This window comes from Rhipicephalus sanguineus, chromosome 3 (genome assembly GCF_013339695.2).
Source record: "Rhipicephalus sanguineus isolate Rsan-2018 chromosome 3, BIME_Rsan_1.4, whole genome shotgun sequence".
NCBI classification, from domain to species: Eukaryota; Metazoa; Arthropoda; class Arachnida; order Ixodida; family Ixodidae; genus Rhipicephalus; species Rhipicephalus sanguineus.
Genome location: NC_051178.1, coordinates 136,278,103 through 136,297,134, shown reverse-complemented (window position 1 = coordinate 136,297,134; position 19,032 = coordinate 136,278,103).

Below are 19,032 nucleotides of genomic sequence, written 5' to 3'. Positions count from 1 at the left end.
ATCGCGCGCACGCCTGCTTTCCGCGCTCGGTGTCGGTTGTCATTAATGTGTACGTTTTTTCCTTGTCCGCTGCGTGCATTGGAATTTTGCAACAAACGGATGTCAAATCAACGGAAGAAAAATAGAAAGCAGAATGTAAACAGTCTATGACGTCATCAATACGCGGCAGCGGATAGACATCTTTTTTTGGTAACGGAATTCAGTGGGCGATAGTCTACGTAGAATCTCCACGCACCATCTTTCTTCTTCACGAGAATCTCTGGTGCGGCCCAGGGACTCGCCGATTCTTGAATTATTACTCCCTTCGTTAGCATCTCTTGCACTTGCTCGTTGATAATCTTGTATCAATCAATATAGATTGTATCACTCAGATCCCGGGATTTCTTCGTCTTCGTCGACAGAAAGTACGGCTGGATTCCGCAGGCAGTGGAGTATGCTGTATCTATACTTGCATACCAGTGGCGTAGCCATGGCGTGCAAAACAGAAACAAAATGCGCGGTGTATGTAGGTCACGAGTTTGGGTTTTGCCGTAGAAATTAGCGTACTTTTTCTGAGACCGCATCTCCTAAGTAGTAAGTACCCCTTTGAGAGAAAGAGAGAGAGAGAGCGAAAAAAAAAGGGGGGGGGGGGCAAACGAATATAGGGGGTTTGATAATAAATTTCCGCATAGGGGAAGTACAGTGCACTTAGACGAGGACAGAAGGAAAAAGAATGACGCGACACCCGCCTTTTGTCCTCGTCAAAAATGCTCCACTTCTCTTGTACGGTATGGTGATCCAACCAGCCCAGCTTTCAGCCTTATTCAAAGGTAGGAGCATTGCATGTCTTTCCACGCCTGCCTCTTCCGTGCTCCCCCTCCCCCTCTCCCTCTATCTCTCTCTCTTCCATTCTTCTGGCTCTTCGGCTTCTAAACACTCGGCGCGAAGAGCGACAGGAAAAAGAAAATGAACGTTAGTAATTGCTCTTTGCCTTTCAACGGTCGCCTTCGCCAGTATTACGCCAATTGGCTCGAAACTGCTCGTATAAGAGCAAATTCAGTGCAGTGGTATATAGTAAATACGGGCCGCGATTTACGGAAGAACTGGTACATAATATCGTCACGTGACACGACTGGGTGTTGAGATGGAAGTAGAGAGCTGTGTCCCTTCGAGCTTGCACATTGAGGGCCGCCGCATGTCCAGCTTTCCATTTGAACTTCGATACACCCTCTGCTACGTACAAAATAAAAGCTCACACCTTAGGCACTCACCTAAGACGACAGGAAGACGAAATCTTTTCCTTCTCAGTCGATTGTATTGATCCTGCCTCGCCACGCTCCGAAAGCTTTCTGCATCTAACGTGGTTTTCCACTGCCTCCAAGATCGGAGGCACCTGACCCGATTTCGCATTTGCGTCCGTAATCGGCGTGTTGGATCGGCCCACCTTTGACCTAGCTACGATGTCATGCGATGACGTCAGCAAGTGACATCACTTTATCGTCACAATGACGTCATAACGTGATGATCACGCCGCCGACGGGAGAGGCCGACGCGGGACGCCGGTCAATTTCCGCGTTTGAAGAGGAATCTAAGGCTTTCGCCTTAATAATAATAATAATAATAATAATAATAATAATAATAATAATAATAATAATAATAATAATAATAATAATAATAATATCTGTGGGTTTACGTGGCAAAACCACGATATTATTATGAGGCACGCCGTAGTGGAGGGCCCCGGAAATTTCGACCACCTGGTGTTGTTCAACGTGGTATGCATGGCCCGTGTACTGTGACATCGCACAGTACACGGGCCTCTAGCATTTCGCATCCATCGAAATGCGACCGCCGCGGCCGGGATCGAACCCGCGACTTTCGGGTCTGCAGGCGAGCACCGAGTAACCACTGCACCGCCGAGGCGGGCTGTAGAATGTAGTGTCCGCATATTGGGCTTATGGAACATGCCGGATCCGCGACTGGAAGAGGGCAGGTGCTCGCAGCGGTTTACGTGCGTTGCCACCTGCGCAAGCTGGGAGGGCCGCGGGCCCGCCACCGGAAGCTGCGGACGTACGCCCAACTGCACGCTGGGGCCCATTCCACTTTTCACAACTGAGGCGGAGCTGCCCGCGCGCACCATTTAGACGCACCCCGTTTTTTTTCTTTCTTTATTTTTTTTAGAAGCGAGACGCATTTGCGGCCTCCTGTGTAACAGTTCATTTTCGCCGCTCCTTGTCTCTCCATACAGGTGAAAGGTTTTAGCTCGGTCGTGATTTCCCGCGAAGATTTATGACCCGATTCCACGATGGGGTGCAGTCGTGGACAGACAAATGGGGGGCGCGTCTGTTATTACCTTTTATGTGCGGTCCATCTGTCTTACATGTATAGACTCAAGGACGACACCTCCTGAAGTAGATGTCGCACGCACTCACATGTTCCGTACTTCAGTGTAGGCGGGTCAGTTGCAGCTTCCGGTACTGTAATATTACCAGGCGATGGCGAACTTATCTTTGTTAAATGTAAGATACGGAAAGTCTGGTCACAGATGTGGGGCCCGCTATCCTGAAAGTATAGGTATACGGAAAAGAAAAAAACTAAAGAAGGTAATAAAAACACACACAATATTGCTGAAAGTTCGCAGCAGCGTGGCAAAATATTAACAGAGCAAGTTCATAGTAGAGAGAGAGAGAAATAAGCTTTTGTTTAGGAAGGAAGAAATGCAAATAGATAAAAGACTGGACGGTTAGCCATTTATTAGACCATCTTTGCTGGGAAAAGGGGGTAAATGAAATAAATGTTCATAGAAGTGGACACTACTAAGAAAAAAGAAAAAAAAAAAAAGACGGCAGATCCCACGCATTGTGGGAATCGATCTAATGCGAAGCAGCCAGCAAAGAGCTGAATACATCGTCTTGTATGTCATGGTTTTCATGTTATTTCCTATTATTTATGTTCGTCACACAGTAACGTCGCGCAATACCAACTTCGGGGATCAAGCTAGCGAAACGGCCGCCAGCGCACCATGAGCGTGGCACGTAAATCATGCTGTACATGACATGCATGTCATGATTTTCATGTTAACTCGTGTCATTTATCTTCGTTACACAGTCACGTCGCAAGATACCAATTTTGGTGTATATCAAGCTAGCGAAACGGCCGCCAGCGCGCCATGAGCGTGGCACGTAAGTCATGCTGTACATGACATGCGTGTCATGATTTTCATGTTAACTCGTGTTATTTATGTTCGTTACACAGTCACGTCACAAGATACCAATTTTGGTGTATACAAAGCTAGCGAAACGGACGCCAGCGCGCCATGAGCGTGGCACGTAAGTCATGCTGTACAGGACATGCGTGTCATGATTTTCGTGTTAACTCGTGTTATTTATGTTCGTTACACAGTCACGTCACAAGATACCAATTTTGGTGTATAAAAAGCTAGCGAAACGGACGCCAGCGCGCCATGAGCGTGGCACGTAAGTCATGCTGTACATGACATGCGTGTTGTGATTTTCGTGTTAACTCGTGTTATTTATGTTCGTTACACAGTCACGTCACAAGATACAGATTTTGGTGCATATAAAGCTAGCGAAACGGCCGCCAGCGCACCATGAGCGTGGCACGTAAGTCACGCTGTACATGACATGCATGTCATGATTTTCCTGTTAACTCGTGTTATTTATGTTCGCTACACAGTCACGTCGCAAGATACCAATTTTGGTGTATACAAAGCTAGCGAAAGAGCCGCCAGCGCGCCATGAGCGTGGCACGTAAGTCATGCTGTACATGACATGCGTGTCATGATTTTCATGTTATGACTTGTCATTTATGTTCGTCATACAGTCATGTTACACCATACCAATTTTGGTGTACATTCGACAGACAGACAGACAGACAGACAGACGGACAGACAGACAGACAGACAGACAGACAGATACATACATACATACATACATACATACATACATACATACATACATACATACATACATACATACATACATACATACATACATACATACATACATACATACATACATACATACATACATACATACATACATACATACATACATACATACATACATACATACGCTTAAAGTCGCAGAAGTTCGCTAAGAAATGCTTCGCATTTAAAACTCGGCAGATCCCATGAGTTGTGGGAATCGGTTTCATGCGAAGCAGTCAGCGAGTACTTCGATGCTGCACTTTATGGCTTTAGCCCAGCGTTACGAGGTGGATCGACGTCTTATTGTAAGTGTAGCAGCTATGTGCACATCGTGGGATTACCAGGCACTTCGACAACACTGGCGTTTAAAGGGTAACTTACGATCTGACGTAACGTTAGCACTCACGTAGAGCACATACGTCGGTATTATCGAAACGAAGTGCACTTTATGGCACGATGATGTGAATAGCACACGTAACATTCGTTAATGTATTCCACCGGGGTCGAGGAATGCTTCAGTATAGCTTGCTGAATCATAGGAATACAAATGTAATGTTTATTAGAGCGCTATAAAAGCGCAGTTAACACTGGAAGCACAGACGTTAATCTGGTATGATGCCTGTGTCGTAGGAGTACATATGTAGTGTAAGTTGCTTTCTTGTAAAATTACATAGCCAGCACCACAAACACAATTTACGTTGCATCGACATTACGCCTGCATTGGCGGCTTTTTTCCAAACCAGTTTATAGAGCTAGCGTGGCTTTGTGGTAGAATACCTGATTGCCACGCAGAATGCTTGGGTTCGATTCCTGCTGGTGTCCTAATACTTATTCTTTCCATTCGTCCGGTCAACGCTGCCGATGTCTGTTTTTCTTAACGCTCTTTTATTGAAATTACCAATGTCTGTTCTCGCCGTTCCTGGGTATATATAAACTGTCAATCACCTGTATCGCATACCCGTACACCGCGGCCCTTGGTAAGCGGGTATGTGCCACACGTGTCTGGAGGAAAGTGTTTGACGACGTACGCGACAGGATTTTCACGTTATTCATGTCATGACCCGACAGTCATATTCGCCAAATCTTCTTACTCTCCCATGCCAATTTTGGTCTACACCAAATTAAGGAGGCGATCATGAGAGCACCGGCTAGATAGATAGATAGATAGATACGTAGATAGAAACGCTCAAAGTGCCAAAGGTTCGTTAAGAAATGCATTACATTTAAAAAAAGAGGGAAAAATAAAAAAAGGACCGTCCCCAGTCTATAAGTCCGCTTGTCCAGCAGTGCCATCAACGCCTTCTTCACCTACGACTGTCTCGGCCATGCATGGTGTCGCAGCATTCTTTCTTCTGACAAAGGCCGATTGCCAAGCCAGTCTCTAACGCATTTCAGTGTTCTTTTCTGGGTGCATTGGGTGAACGAAACTTAGATTGGTCTTCGCCCTATACTTGGGCTGCCCCGTCAGTCTAGGAAGCCGTTGACCGGAGCCATATCGCCCCGAATCAGGTCAATGTGGTCATTCAGGCTGCGCCTTGATAGATGAGCCGTCTACTGATTTTCGGTTTGACCTTCTATTTCCGCGCGGTCCCTGCCATCACACCACCATGCGTGTTAAGAGTGTTTGTATACTTTGCGGAAATACACATTCGTAGCTGCAGGTGGTGGGTGAGACCCTGTTGATAAGGTGCCGTGGGCGTGACTGCTGGTTTGGATTTTTTTTAAAGGGTAACTGCTTGTTTTGCTGGTTTCGGACAAGGTGCTATGTATGTCCTCCTATCAGGCCTGTAATGCAGGATGATGATTCAGGAGAAAAATGAGATGTTAGTAAAGTGCAAAGATAACACAATTAGTGTGCGTACAGGTGATGTGAACGCGGAATTAGAAACGCTCACTAACTGTCGTTCGCGAGGAATGTATCGAGTGACATTGTGCGAAAAGTTCTCCTATAGAGGCTCGATAAGCTTTCGAATTTAACAATGTGAATATGTTGCATAATACCTTGCATCAGGCCCGTAGCCAAGTTGAGGGGGGGGGGGCTCCCAGGAAGTTCTGATGAAGGGTGGTGTTTTACCGAAAATCGCTGTAGAATAGTCAAGGTCTCCAGCAAGTGCCCCCCCCCCCCCCCCGCGCGCGCGCGCGCGCGCACACACACACACACACACACACACACACACACACACACACACACACACACACACACACACACACACACACACACACACACACACACACACACACACACACACACACACACACACACACACACACACACACACACACACACACACACACACACACACACACACACACACACACAAATATCCTAGCTTCGCGCCTGCCTTGTATAGTATGTGATCTTTGTGACTCATGTACTGTTACATTGTGTTGTGATTCCACATTTGGTGTTCTTCTGGGTTACATATTTTGGGCCATTTCTATTTTTCTATTTTTTTTGTGTCTGTATTGTTTTTCCTTTACTAAGCGAGAATGAGTAGCCGGTGCCGCCGTAAAGGCGCCAGTCTCTCCACCATTGGAATAAGAACAATGTATGTGGTCATTATTTGTCCATATGGCTTGAGTTTAATGACCACAGTTCATCAAGTATATCCATATTCGGGTGCTCGATGAGGCTGTCCCACGTAAGTTTACCGAAGGCTTCAAAAGTGGAAGGCGCATCGGAAGGAACTCTCAACCGAGCGCACACTCTTAGCAATCAGTCAGGCTATTAATATTTTTCTCTTAAATAACACTTTAATTATGCTTAATTACCCATTCTTTTAATTATTTGAAGACCCAGAGTATGATCGCAGAGTTGTAGAGCACGTTCAGAAACTACTGATAAAATTGTTTCCTGTACGATACGCCTCACGCAGTCCTTTTTTCGTGTGTCCGTTCCTTCGTCCACGCCGTTACGCGCTATTTGCACGTTGGACATGTGACGCTGAATTAGGGAGTCGAAATAGCAGATCAACCTTTAACAATCAAGCAAATAATCAACAGAGACCTTTTTAACAGCGAAGCTGTTTAGCAAATCGTCTCTTGTCCGGCGAACTAAAAACTATCATCATCATCATAAACCGGTATGTGCCACAGAAATTGGGTGAATCTCACTACTCACCACTGGTGGTCCACTAAAAATGAAGAAGGCAACAGTTACCCAAACAAATGGCTGCGAAGCGACGGCAGTCCCGAAGCGGTTGGAAGGCCTACACCAACGACGACGGCCCCGTAGATCTGTGAGAGGAGCGCGAGGTTCTGTCTCTGGAGCTTGGACATCCTTGTCGTGTCTGTGACTGTCTGTGGTTTAACTCGAACCTCTCTGCGCTGAGAATCAACGTATAAACAACCTAGCTTCACCTAGCTAAACCCTAGCGACGACCTATAGAAGCAACCTAGAAGTTGTATCACCTAGCTAAGGCCTAGAAACAACCTAGAAGCAACCAGATTAGTCTTCAGAATCATCCAGTTTCGCTGTTTCAAGCCTTGCGCGGCTAAGCGAAAGCTTCGCCATCTTTTCTTTCTTTTCTTTTTTTTAAATGCGAAGCATTTCTTAGCGAACTTCTGCGACTTTGACCGTATCTATCTATCTATCTATCTAGCCGCCTACGACTTTGTGCTCTCCTGGTCGCTTGCTTAATCGAATGTGCACCAAAATTGGTATGGCGTAACATGACTGTATGACGAACATAAATGACAAGTCATAACATGAAAATCATGACACGAATGTCATGTACAGCATGATTTACATGCTACGCTCATGGTGCGCTGGCGGCCGTTTCGCTAGCTTGATATACACCAAAATTGGTATCTTGTGACGTGACTGTGTGACGAACATAAATAACACGAGTTATCATGAAAATCATGACACACATGTCATATACAGCATGACTTACGTGCCACGCTCATGGGGCGCTGGCGGCCGTTTCGCTTGATTGATATGCACCGAAATTGGTATCTTGCGACGTGACCGTGTGAAGAACATAAATAACACGAATTATCATGAAAATCATGACACGCATGTTATGTACAGCATGACTTACGTGCCACGCTCATGGGGCGCTGGCGGCCGTTTCGCTAGATTGATATACACCGAAATTGGTATCTTGTGACGTGACCGTGTGACGAACATAAATACCACGAGTTATCATGAAAATCATGACACGCATGTCATGTACAGCATGACTTACGTGCCACGCTCATGGGGCGCTGGCGGCCGTTTCGCTAGCTTGATATACACCAATATTGGTCTCTTCCAACGTGACCGTGTGACGAACATAAATAACACGAGTTATCATGAAAACCATGACACGCATGTCATGTACAGCATGACTTACGTGCCACGCTCATGGTGCGCTGGCAGCCGTTTCGCTAGCTTGATATACACCAATATTGGTCTCTTACGACGTGACCGTGTGACGAACATAAATAACACGAGTTATCATGAAAATCATGACACGCATGTCATGCACAGCATGACCTACGTGCCACGCTCATGGGGCGCTGGCGGCCGTTTCGCTAGATTGATACACACCAAAATTGGTATCTTGCGACGTGACCGTGTGACGAACATAAATAACACGAGTTATCATGAAAATCATGACACGCATGTCATGTACAGCATGACTTACGTGCCACGCTCACGGGGCGCTGGCGGCCGTTTCGCTAGCTTGATATACACCAATATTGGTCTCTTACGACGTGACCGTGTGACGAACATAAATAACACGAGTTATCATGAAAATCATGACACGCATGTCATGTACAATATGACTTACGTGCCACGCTCATGGGGCGCTGGCGGCCGTTTCGCTAGATTGATATACACCAAATTGGTATCTTGCGACGTGACCGTGTGACGAACATAATAACACGAGTTATCATGAAAATCATGACACGCATGTCATGTACAGCATGACTTACGTGCCACGCTCATGGCGCGCTGGTGGCCGTTTCGCTAGCTTGATCTACCCCGGAATTGGTCTTGCGCGACGTCACTGTGTGACGAACATAAATAATAGGAGTTAACACGAAAACCATGACACGTATTTTCCTCAATGACATACAAGACGATGTATGCAGCTCTTTGCTGGCTGCTTCGCATTACATCGATTCCCACAATGCGTAGGATCTGCCGGCTTTTTTTTTAATGGGAGCGGAAAGACATGTCGTACATCACTTGTACTAACGATCGAGCGTCCTTGTATAGTAGTACAGTACGGTCCACTGTTAAAGGGAACACTCCAATGAGCACCTTTCATTTTGCTGGCACGCTAACAGCAAGTGGACAGGGAAACATTGTTCATGCACTGCACGAGTCTCTCAAAAAGAGGCATAACTGTCAACCACCAGTAGTTTCATGCAAATATGAGCCACTATGTTTTTGCAGAAGAGCGAAATCCAAACATGCCCTGCACGCAAGTGTTCCCTTTAACAGTGGACACGTCTGTACATAATTTGCACCAACAGCTGTACCTGTACAGCAGAACAAAGAGCGTTATTCGAGACGATGCCGCAGGCGCAAGGCTGAATCCGGGCGTTGCAGTTGGGGAACCAAACAAACATACATATGGATGAACGAACCGCTATGTGCGTATTTAGCGAGCGTGAAAATCCCCCTCCTCCATGCAGCGTGTTTGCACTGAGGGCGTTGTATGAACACACCTTCGGGATGACTGCTTTTCCCTGAGCGTTGCGCGCGATGTGAGGGTATACATGACCGTAACGTACGTTGAGACGAGGATGACGCATACAGTGTGATGATGCCGGATGATGCGAGACCACCGATGTGCATCGAGTTATCGCGGAGGTCGGCTTTGTTGACACAAACACGACTGTTATCGCCAATGGCTTCTCCGTTATGAGCTTCGCGTGGCTGAGCGCGCCCGAGCAAGCGAAGAAGCAAGCGTGCAACGCCTTCCGGTTTGGTGGGTCGCCGCTCTCCTTTGAATTAATGCACGCCCTTCGTCGCGGTCGTTCGGCCGTATGCTATGTGTGTATGCGGCTGTAGCGAACACTGTCAAGTGTCATTGTCGCGCCAGTTCAGTCCTGAATTTCCAATGCTCGTCGTGTGCAGCGTGCATTAATTAGCGCGCGTTCTCATTTGCCGGGACATTTTTCCGTATACACATGACCTTCCGTGAACGGATGTTGGACGAAAATCGAGCTCAAGCTGACTATAGAGAGTTCAGTTATCCACGACCCAGTACGCTGCTCCTTCTCTTTTGTACAACAACAACAACAACAGCAACAACAACAGCAACAAACTTCTTCTTCTTCTTCTTCTTCTTCTTCTTCGTAGTAGTAGTAGTAGTAGTAGTAGTAGTAGTAGTAGTATAGACGCGTAATTAGAAGGTTGTGGGCTCGGATCGCACCGACTGAAGGGGTGCTTTATTGCCCACATTTCAACTGATGTCATAATCACTACACTGTACAGTTAAAAACAAGTAATGTGCCCTATGCTTTCCTTGGTTTCATTGTTCGATGGATTGGTTTATTATTATTATTATTATTATTATTATTATTATTATTATTATTATTATTATTATTATTATTATTATTATTATTATTATTATTATTATTATTATTATTATTATTAACAGCTTTTAATCCACTATGGCTAAATTGTGCGCCAACTCTAAAGGTCTGTATGTATGTACGTTCCTCTGCCTTGCAGTAATGCTTTCATTTGGGCCAGTTGGTGCAAACTGGTAACTTGATTCATGGCTGCGCTCTCCGACACCATACATACACCTTTCACTCCGACACCATACATAAAAACGCGGTCACAGTGCGGCTGAGGATCGAACAGCCAACCTCAAGCTGGATGCGAACTGCTTCCGTAGAAAGACGCTACCGAGCTATCAGTTGACCGACACATAATTCCAGCGACTGCTGAGGCCGCAACAGGTTAATAAGTTAAGACAGCTTTCAGCCGCGTTCATTACGCCAACTGCTCGGCCACACAGGAAAAGAGGCCGCTGTGCTTACTCGGGGATCAGCCCTGTCTAGACAGCTCGCTTTGTTGGCGTTAGCCATTGCGGCGGCAAAACAACGGCTGAGGTGGATCGAGGGCTCCTTCCTCTGCGCGGGGACGCGTCGTATTATATAGCGCTTCTGTACTGTTTACTTATTGACGCGCCCTTCCGGGCCGCGCACAGCCGCGCGAAATATTCATCACACTCGGCTAGCTCTGGCTTTTTATATGCGTGGCGGAAGTAGCTGAACCTTTTATCTATTCCATCTTTTCTTTTTAGCTTTCCTTTTTCTTTCGTATTTGTGCTCCCAATTTGTCTCTATTCGCCGCCGGCCCGCTGCTTCCCGCTCCCAGCGATTTTATAGCGTGCTCCGTCCTATATACCTTTTAAAAGAACGATGGAGTTTCTGATGCGAGAAGTGCGGCGCGAGGCATATACTATACAATATGTATATGACCGAGTTTAATGGACGGACATTCGAACTTTTATTGCGCGATATGCGCGTTTCGCTTGGCAGTATATACTACACATACATATACGAGAGCGTGCAAGACGCCAGAGTGTATTGACTGCACAGTTTGTTCTGTGGGAAAGTGCTCGACGCAGCAGTGGGATAAGAGGCCCGCGTCGCCGAGTTGTTTATGCTGTGGAGGCATGCGTAAGATTCGAGTGTTTACGTTGACAGAAAAATAATAAAAGAAAAATGAAATATTTTTGCTGCCGCCTCGTGTCTTATAGAAACTTCTCACTTGACCCCTTCGCCCCCTCCCCTCCTCTTTTTGTTTTGTTTATTTTGCTGATGTTGAGAAAAAATCCGCTGGGACTGGAGAAATGGCGGCGATCCGGGGGTTACAAAACAACTTCGTGGATGCCGTCGTCAAATTCAAGAGTGCTGTGGTGCAAACCGTGGCTGATATGCCGCGATCGGCTGGTGCTTCGCTATATATGTTTGGCGATTTATTAGCATGGTCGTAATATAACGCCATCGTAAGCACCGTCCTTGCTTAACGCGGCGTGGCGTTTCGTTTAACAGCTTGTCAGATTCTTTTTCACTGTCTGTCGACTCCGTTACACTTAGTTGTGTGCATCAAGGGCAAACAGACTCTCGGATGTAATAAATCCCGGTATAGATGTTGTTGCGATGCGTCTTGCGTGGGTATGCGCTTCTGCGAAATAACCGTCGCAGTACTGCTGTGCCATCATTTGTCCTTTAACAGCATCAACGATTCTAGTTTACGAATTCATTGCGTAACGAAGGACTCACCCTCCGATATCCAGTTACCGCCCCCTCCCGCCCACCTCGCGTGGTTTTGCTTCCAGTCTGCTCCGTATAATGTGCGCTTGCGGATTTCCTAATATCGCCGCAAGAACGAATAGTGTGCCTTCTCTACTACGTGTATTTTTCCTCGGCGACCACTCCGTTAGTCTAACGGACCAGCGGTTATTTGCTGCGCGCATTACGCGGTCTGACCGACTATACTTTCAGCAGTGTCAATCCGACTCGGGATATCTATTTGCTCAACGTTACGCCTACATCCTCCATTACTGTCCCGTCCTTACAACACCACCCTGAACTCCTTAGCTCTTCTTCTATCTTAGCGGTCATGTTCTGAGGTGTATAGTCTACATGCGCAGTCTGTACGATATGGCAGCGTAGCGAGGAGAGCCTCAGAAGATGTTCTGTAAATTCTCCACGGCACCACTGGCGTCGCAAAGAGCGTTGTCGGCCATTCTTATGGGAAAAGAAAATGACTTCGTGAAACCCGTTCTGTAGCTCGCCTTGACCACAGACCGGTGTTGGTAGCAGCCATGCTGAAGGGTCGTCGAAGGTGAAGACAACAGACCTGCACGAGCGACTGTAGACTGATAGTGATGCCGTATACCGCACGGTACTGACGGACTGTGACGTATTAATGTGTACTCTCTCTCTCTCTCCCTCACTTTCTTTACTCTTCTAACATTCAAACTTCCCCGTCTTTTTCCTGTGTGTAGGGTAGCATACCGGTTATTCTAAACCGGTTAACATCCCTGCCTTTCCCTTCTCTCCTGTTTTAATTCCTTCCTCCACGATATGACATGCGCATATCTCAGCGTAATTCAATTGCATTCTCTCGAAACAACGTCGGTAAGCGTGCCTAACAAAAACAACCAAACTACAATAACCGACCTTATCTCCCTCTTCTTCCACACACACACACACACACACACACACACACACACACACACACACACACACACACACACACACACACACACACACACACACACACACACACACACACACACACACACACACTACACACAACACCACACACACACACACACACACACCACACACACACGCGCGCGTGCGCGCACGCAGACGCAAGCGCGCTTTTTCTAAGGTGTGACCGATAGAACGCGGCATATGTCGCCTCTCTGTGGGCAGCGGCGCAGTCTAAAAGAGCAACTAGAGTACCCAGGCGGCGGCCGGCGAAGCGTTTTATCTTCATTATTGCCCGAGGGGAGGCATCGAGAAAAAGGGGTCGATGCATAACAGCTGGCGCTGGACAATGAGTCGCAACAGATCGAACTGCCTCGTTACAACGAAGAAAAACCTCTCATTTCCTATCGCGAAAGCTGGTAGATTACATTGGATACAGGGGGGGGGGGGGTCGAGGGAGTCGACATACACGTACAATACGCTTTGCTCTTTTATTTCATTACTAGGGAGGAGGAAGGGGAGGGGGGGAGCAGAAAGAGTGTCAGTTGAAGTGTCAGACAAAAGAGGGATGCGGGAGTTGTTGGGGTTGGAAGGGGTGCACAACACAAGAAGAAGGGACGCTAAAGAAAATCATCGGTCGCCTTTAATTAAGGCCTCGCCACATTGCTGCTGAAGCTGCAAGTGCACCACCCCCCGAAGGCGTCAACAGCCGCGCCGTTGCCGCTTCTGGGAGAGACAGATGCCTTCGCTTCGCTCGTGGCTCGCTGCTCCTCTATTTCTTTCTTTATTTCTTTTTTTCTGTGAGGCTGTTGCCGCTGCTTATGACGCGCGCCCGCCTTGTGCAGTCCGTCACTTCTCTCTTTTACAGGCTGGCCACGTTTTCACTCGCCGTCATTTTTTTTTTCTTTTGCATTTTTGTCTCTTCCTCGCGCCGTCTCTTCGGCTGCCGCCGACTTCCGTTGATGCGCTGCTCCACTCGCTGTTAGCGAAGTGCGGTTGGGGGTCTCGCTCCTCTTAATTTTTTTTTCTCCTTTCGCTTTCTCGGCAATGTTATTTCGTCCCTGACGGCAGCACCGGAAGCGCGTCATCGCATGACTAGGGTGGAAAGAATATAGCGAACGAAAATGGAAAGCACGAGAGAGCCCTCAGCCTCCCCTTTCAGCGTGGAGAGCAAAGGGGTGTGCGCGCGGCCGGTTCGCTCTTGGGACCGTGTGTCGCCGGAAGGCCGCACCGCTGTCTTCATCTCGGGCGGCTTGTTTAATCGCAGAGAGTGCGCGCGGGTTCTTTTCGGTTTGCTCATTTAATGACGCTCCGGGGGAAAAGAGAAGAGGCTTCGGGTGTGGGCGTCTATGGCGCGACGAAATCGCATAATGGAAGTGTTGTCTGTATAGACCTGAGCGGTAGCAGAACTGCAGGTTGAATGAGAGTCTTACCGCTGTGTGACTTGCCTGTAGTTCACGTGCATGTTTGTTTTCGTGTATTTTTTGTGCGAACGCGAAGGGTGAATGTTTGTCTCTGTGACACTACTTTTTGTACACCTGGGCCGTCGTGTGGAATGCGTGGGCTGAAGGTTATTTTACTGGAAGGGGAAGGAGGGAGGGGGGGGGTGGAGGGAGACTGGGAATTTATGTATTGCTTTGACTATGCTGCTTGCTCTTGGGCGTAGCGGGACAGGGGGGGGGGGGAGGGTAACACCCTTAGGCGCCCCCCCCCCCTCCGTAACTGGTGTAAACATCCATGGGCTGGTGTATGTTATTGCTTTAAAAAAATAGAAACTGTGGTTCTAGGCTTGATTGGACAGTTCCTGTTAACATGGAGCCCCGACTTTATTGTTCAACCACAGAACTTCATCATATAGGGTTTCCTGAATAAAGCATTAGTTCCTTTTGTTTTCTTTTTCTTTTTTTCTCTCTCGTACTAAACGACCCTCGAAGCCTCGTTCACCCCGCCATTGCTGGAGGCGATGCGGCGGTTTGAAAGGGACAACGCGCGAATGGGGGCGCCAAACGCCATCGCTCGAGCACTGGCGCGCGTTTTCTCGGCACCCCATTTATTGCCCTTTCTATGAAACAATGAACAACGCAGCTGCAGGAAAGGAAAGACTGCGGACTTCCTGCGCGCGCACGCGCGCGTTTTAATTGCTTAGCTGAGTGTGTTTGCGCGCACTTGATATAGTTTTGAGCTTTTCTTCAAGATCTCGCGTGCACTCTTCGTGCTCGCTAATGCGGCTGGACTCATCCGCACGTCTCACGGCTGAGATATAAAGTGCGAGGATATTTTCGAGCAAAGCGCCGCACTCTCGGTCCGCTCTTGCCATCTGCAACGTCGACTGATCGATGCCGCGTATCGATTGCAGCGACGCAGTGCGGGCAAGAGTCCGCAGCCAAAGATAGCGATCAGAGGGACGGCTGAAGGATCCCTGAAGGATCGGCTTATAGATTAATCTCTCCTGCAAACGCACTCCTGAGATCTGCGCTGGAAAAAGTCGTGGGAGATCAGTTCCGTGCACGCGACGTCTAGCTATAAAGGTGTGCTAGCGTCCGATCCGGATATCGGTTCTTTTTCTTTCTTTCTTTACGCTGTGACCACTATTGTTGTTTTCTCTGTTATCTTTTCGTTGAACCCGGTCTTGCCGGCTCTCTTTGGACTGGTGCTTCGTATAGCGTTATCTCTTTCCGCATGTTTGTTTCTTTAGAAGGCGCGAATACTCTGTGGCTATCGAGCGAACTTTCTGTCAAACTTTGTGTAACAGATTCTACGTTAGTGCTGCCACACGTCATTGCAGCAGTCCTTACTTAACACACACACACACACACACACACCACACACACACACACACACACACACACACACACACACACACACACACACACACACACACACACACACACATATATATATATATATATATATATATATATATATATATATATATATATATATATATATATATATATATATATATATATATTCTTTTTCACGAGAAGCTGTTTACCGACGGCTGAGCATTCGCTGTACCGCTGGCTCGATGCACATAAGCAGATTATTTACTCATGTTTTTGTTTGTATGTTTCTACGAATGCTCACTCCTTCTGTAGCTTCCTCGTATCTCCAGTCGAGTGTATATACCGGATACCGTGCTGGTGTTTGTTATTGTTTTCAAAAAAAGAAAAACAAAAGAAACTGTAGTTCTAGGTTTTATTTGACAGTTCCTGTTAGTCAAATGATATAATCATTTGTCCTATAAGGTTATCTTATCGAATATCCAACCAACTGCTTCTGCCTTCATCAACAGTTTTTTTTTCTCCTTGTTCTTACCTGTAATCTCCTTCTCTCCTCTCTCTCATCTCTCTGAGCGCATCATAACATGCGCATTGATAACATACACTCTTCTCACATTTTAAAGTCGCGTAGTTTCGTTTATTTAACCGTTTATCTTTCTCGACTTACATTACTAGCACTGGAAAGCACGCCTTTGCGGATTTGATGTTCTACACCTTCGGTGAATTGATTGGGCGTGCATCATGGCGACCTTCGCCGCCCTTGTCCTGACAGATAAAAAAAAAAAAGCATGGCTGATCCCTCCATCGTAGGAATCGGTATAACACGAAAGTGAAACGTGTCTATACAGAAGTAATGCTTATCGTGTATTGATATGAGAGCTTGTACAGTGTCTGTTCGTTTTTGGCAGCGCGATTGGCGTGGATGCAGCCATGTTGACGCCTATTTCGTAGAGGTCTTTAGCTTGAGCCGCAAAGGCGTGCGTCCCGCTGGCCTCTGTCTCGCTCCACCAAGGCACGACATTCGACCGTCGAAATCGTGTCCTTTCTGCAATGCTTATTGCAGCAGTTTTGTTAGTCCTTGCTCTCGCAATCGAAGTAGTCGGCAGTGGAGAAATGCCGTTGGTGTATGTGGAAGCTGCACTACTCCGATGAGCCGGCGCACGCTAACAGGAAGCGAAAGGCAAAGAACGTAACTGCGCTGCCTCGGCGACGCCAGCGCTGCCAGTGTCCCTCGCTCGTATCGAGACGCTTTAACCATGACCTCCGATATCGCGCGCAATCTCAAGAGTAAACGCTAGTAAGTGTCGATCGTGACGCATTATTTCTTTTCACCTCTCACACACGGCGGCACCGCCCCGCTCAGCCCCGCCTACCTACACCGCCAACAGAGAGAACCGTGCGAGAGAGAATGTGTGAAAGATATAAGGCGCGTTCGTGAACGGTCCGGCATCTGCCAGGTAGTTTAGTTGGTTTAACATCGGGCGCTTACCGTCGTGGCCGCACCGGCGTGGGTTCGATTCCCAGCGGCGAATCTCTTTCTTTGTTTTTTTTTTCTTTCTCACCCGTTGGCGTCCATTTTATGAGCGTCAGATCCGGTAACGGAAGTACTTGGTGGACCCCGGCATAAAACACTTTCGTGTTAAAAAAAACAAAACAAAACACAGTTATCGAGAATAAACTGAAGATAGAAGTTAGCGCTCCACCTCTGTCTGCATTACTTCGATCTGCTCGTCGCCCATTCGAGCTTCTTTACCATGTAGGAAAGAAAGAATGCCACAGATCCACATTTGCTCGCTGCGACAGCTTGCAACCTCTCCTCAATTCAAAAGACCATGAGTCAATGTTGGAGCTGAATTTTGTAAAGCTGCTGAGTATATATATAGTACCATTTTGATCAGTAAGTGTTGAAGTTCGGGTGGAGAGAAGCAAACTCCTGGAAGTTTCGTGCGCCTCTTCTCAGCGGTTGGCTTACATTTCTTCTTTCTTGCGCAGCGGTGTTGTTCTGATTTAGCATTTCGGGCATACTTGCGGTTGACAGCTGCATAAGGAGGTAATATTTCAACCCGTTTAATGCTAACTCGAAGTATATGAACTGACAAATATGGATCGCTTTCTCCCTATGCCCAGTTTGTAGCTCGCTTATCCTGGATATACCCCTGAAGAAACCTTGCGTGAATCTATTTATCTTCCTGTATCCGTTCGATTTCACGAAGTTGTGGAGATTCGAAATGCAGAATGCAGAGGTGACCGCGCGAAAATCAAAATGTGTTATGCAGCGCGCGCGCGCCTGTGTGTGTGTGTGTGTGTGTGTGTGTGTGTGTGTGTGTGTGTGTGTGTGTGTGTGTGTGTGTGTGTGGTGTGTGTGTTGTGTGTGTGTGTGTGTGTGTGTTGGTGTGCGTGTGTGTGTGTTGTGTGTGTGTGAGAGAGAGAGAGAGAGGAGAGAGAGAGGATGAGAGAGAGAGGGGGGAGGGGGGAGGAGGGGAAGGTCGTATGAAGCGCAGCACTTTTCGTTTTGGCGCGGCCTCATGATGCGTCTGGCTCAAGCGAAAGGACAAAAAGAAAAGAAGTGCGGAAAATGAACACCACAAGGAGTTACGGCGTTCTTCTGCATCGGCTGCGCGCAAAACGCGCAAAACTTAATTTCGCCTGCGAAGTTTTTTTTTTTTTTTTTTTTCATCTCGCGGTCTGTCAAAGGCGGGCCCTGTTTCAGGAAAACAAAAGAACACAGTGACGGGCGAAGAAAGATGCAATCAAAACGCGTCCCTTTTTTTTGCGTTGTCCTCGTTTATTGTGCGCAAGTACAGTTCCACGATAAAGAAACGCGATCGGCCGTACATCCGAGCTGTTCGGAAATGTGCTGGCAAATCACTTTCGCGGTAAGCCGCAATTGTGGAAGACGCGGTTTGCTAAAGAGAATGAAAATTGTCATTCACCGGCCGACTTTATATAGAGCAAAGACAAATGAAAAGAAGCTGTGCTTGATTCATGGCTGCGCTAAAAACAACGGACAACAGAAGAGACGCACACACGACAGGCGCAGACTACCAACTTTATTACTGAACGCCAAAGTAAACCTATATATGCACGAATCTCATCTGCTGTCCGTGTTTTTAGCGCAGCCATGAATCAAGTTAAAGTTCA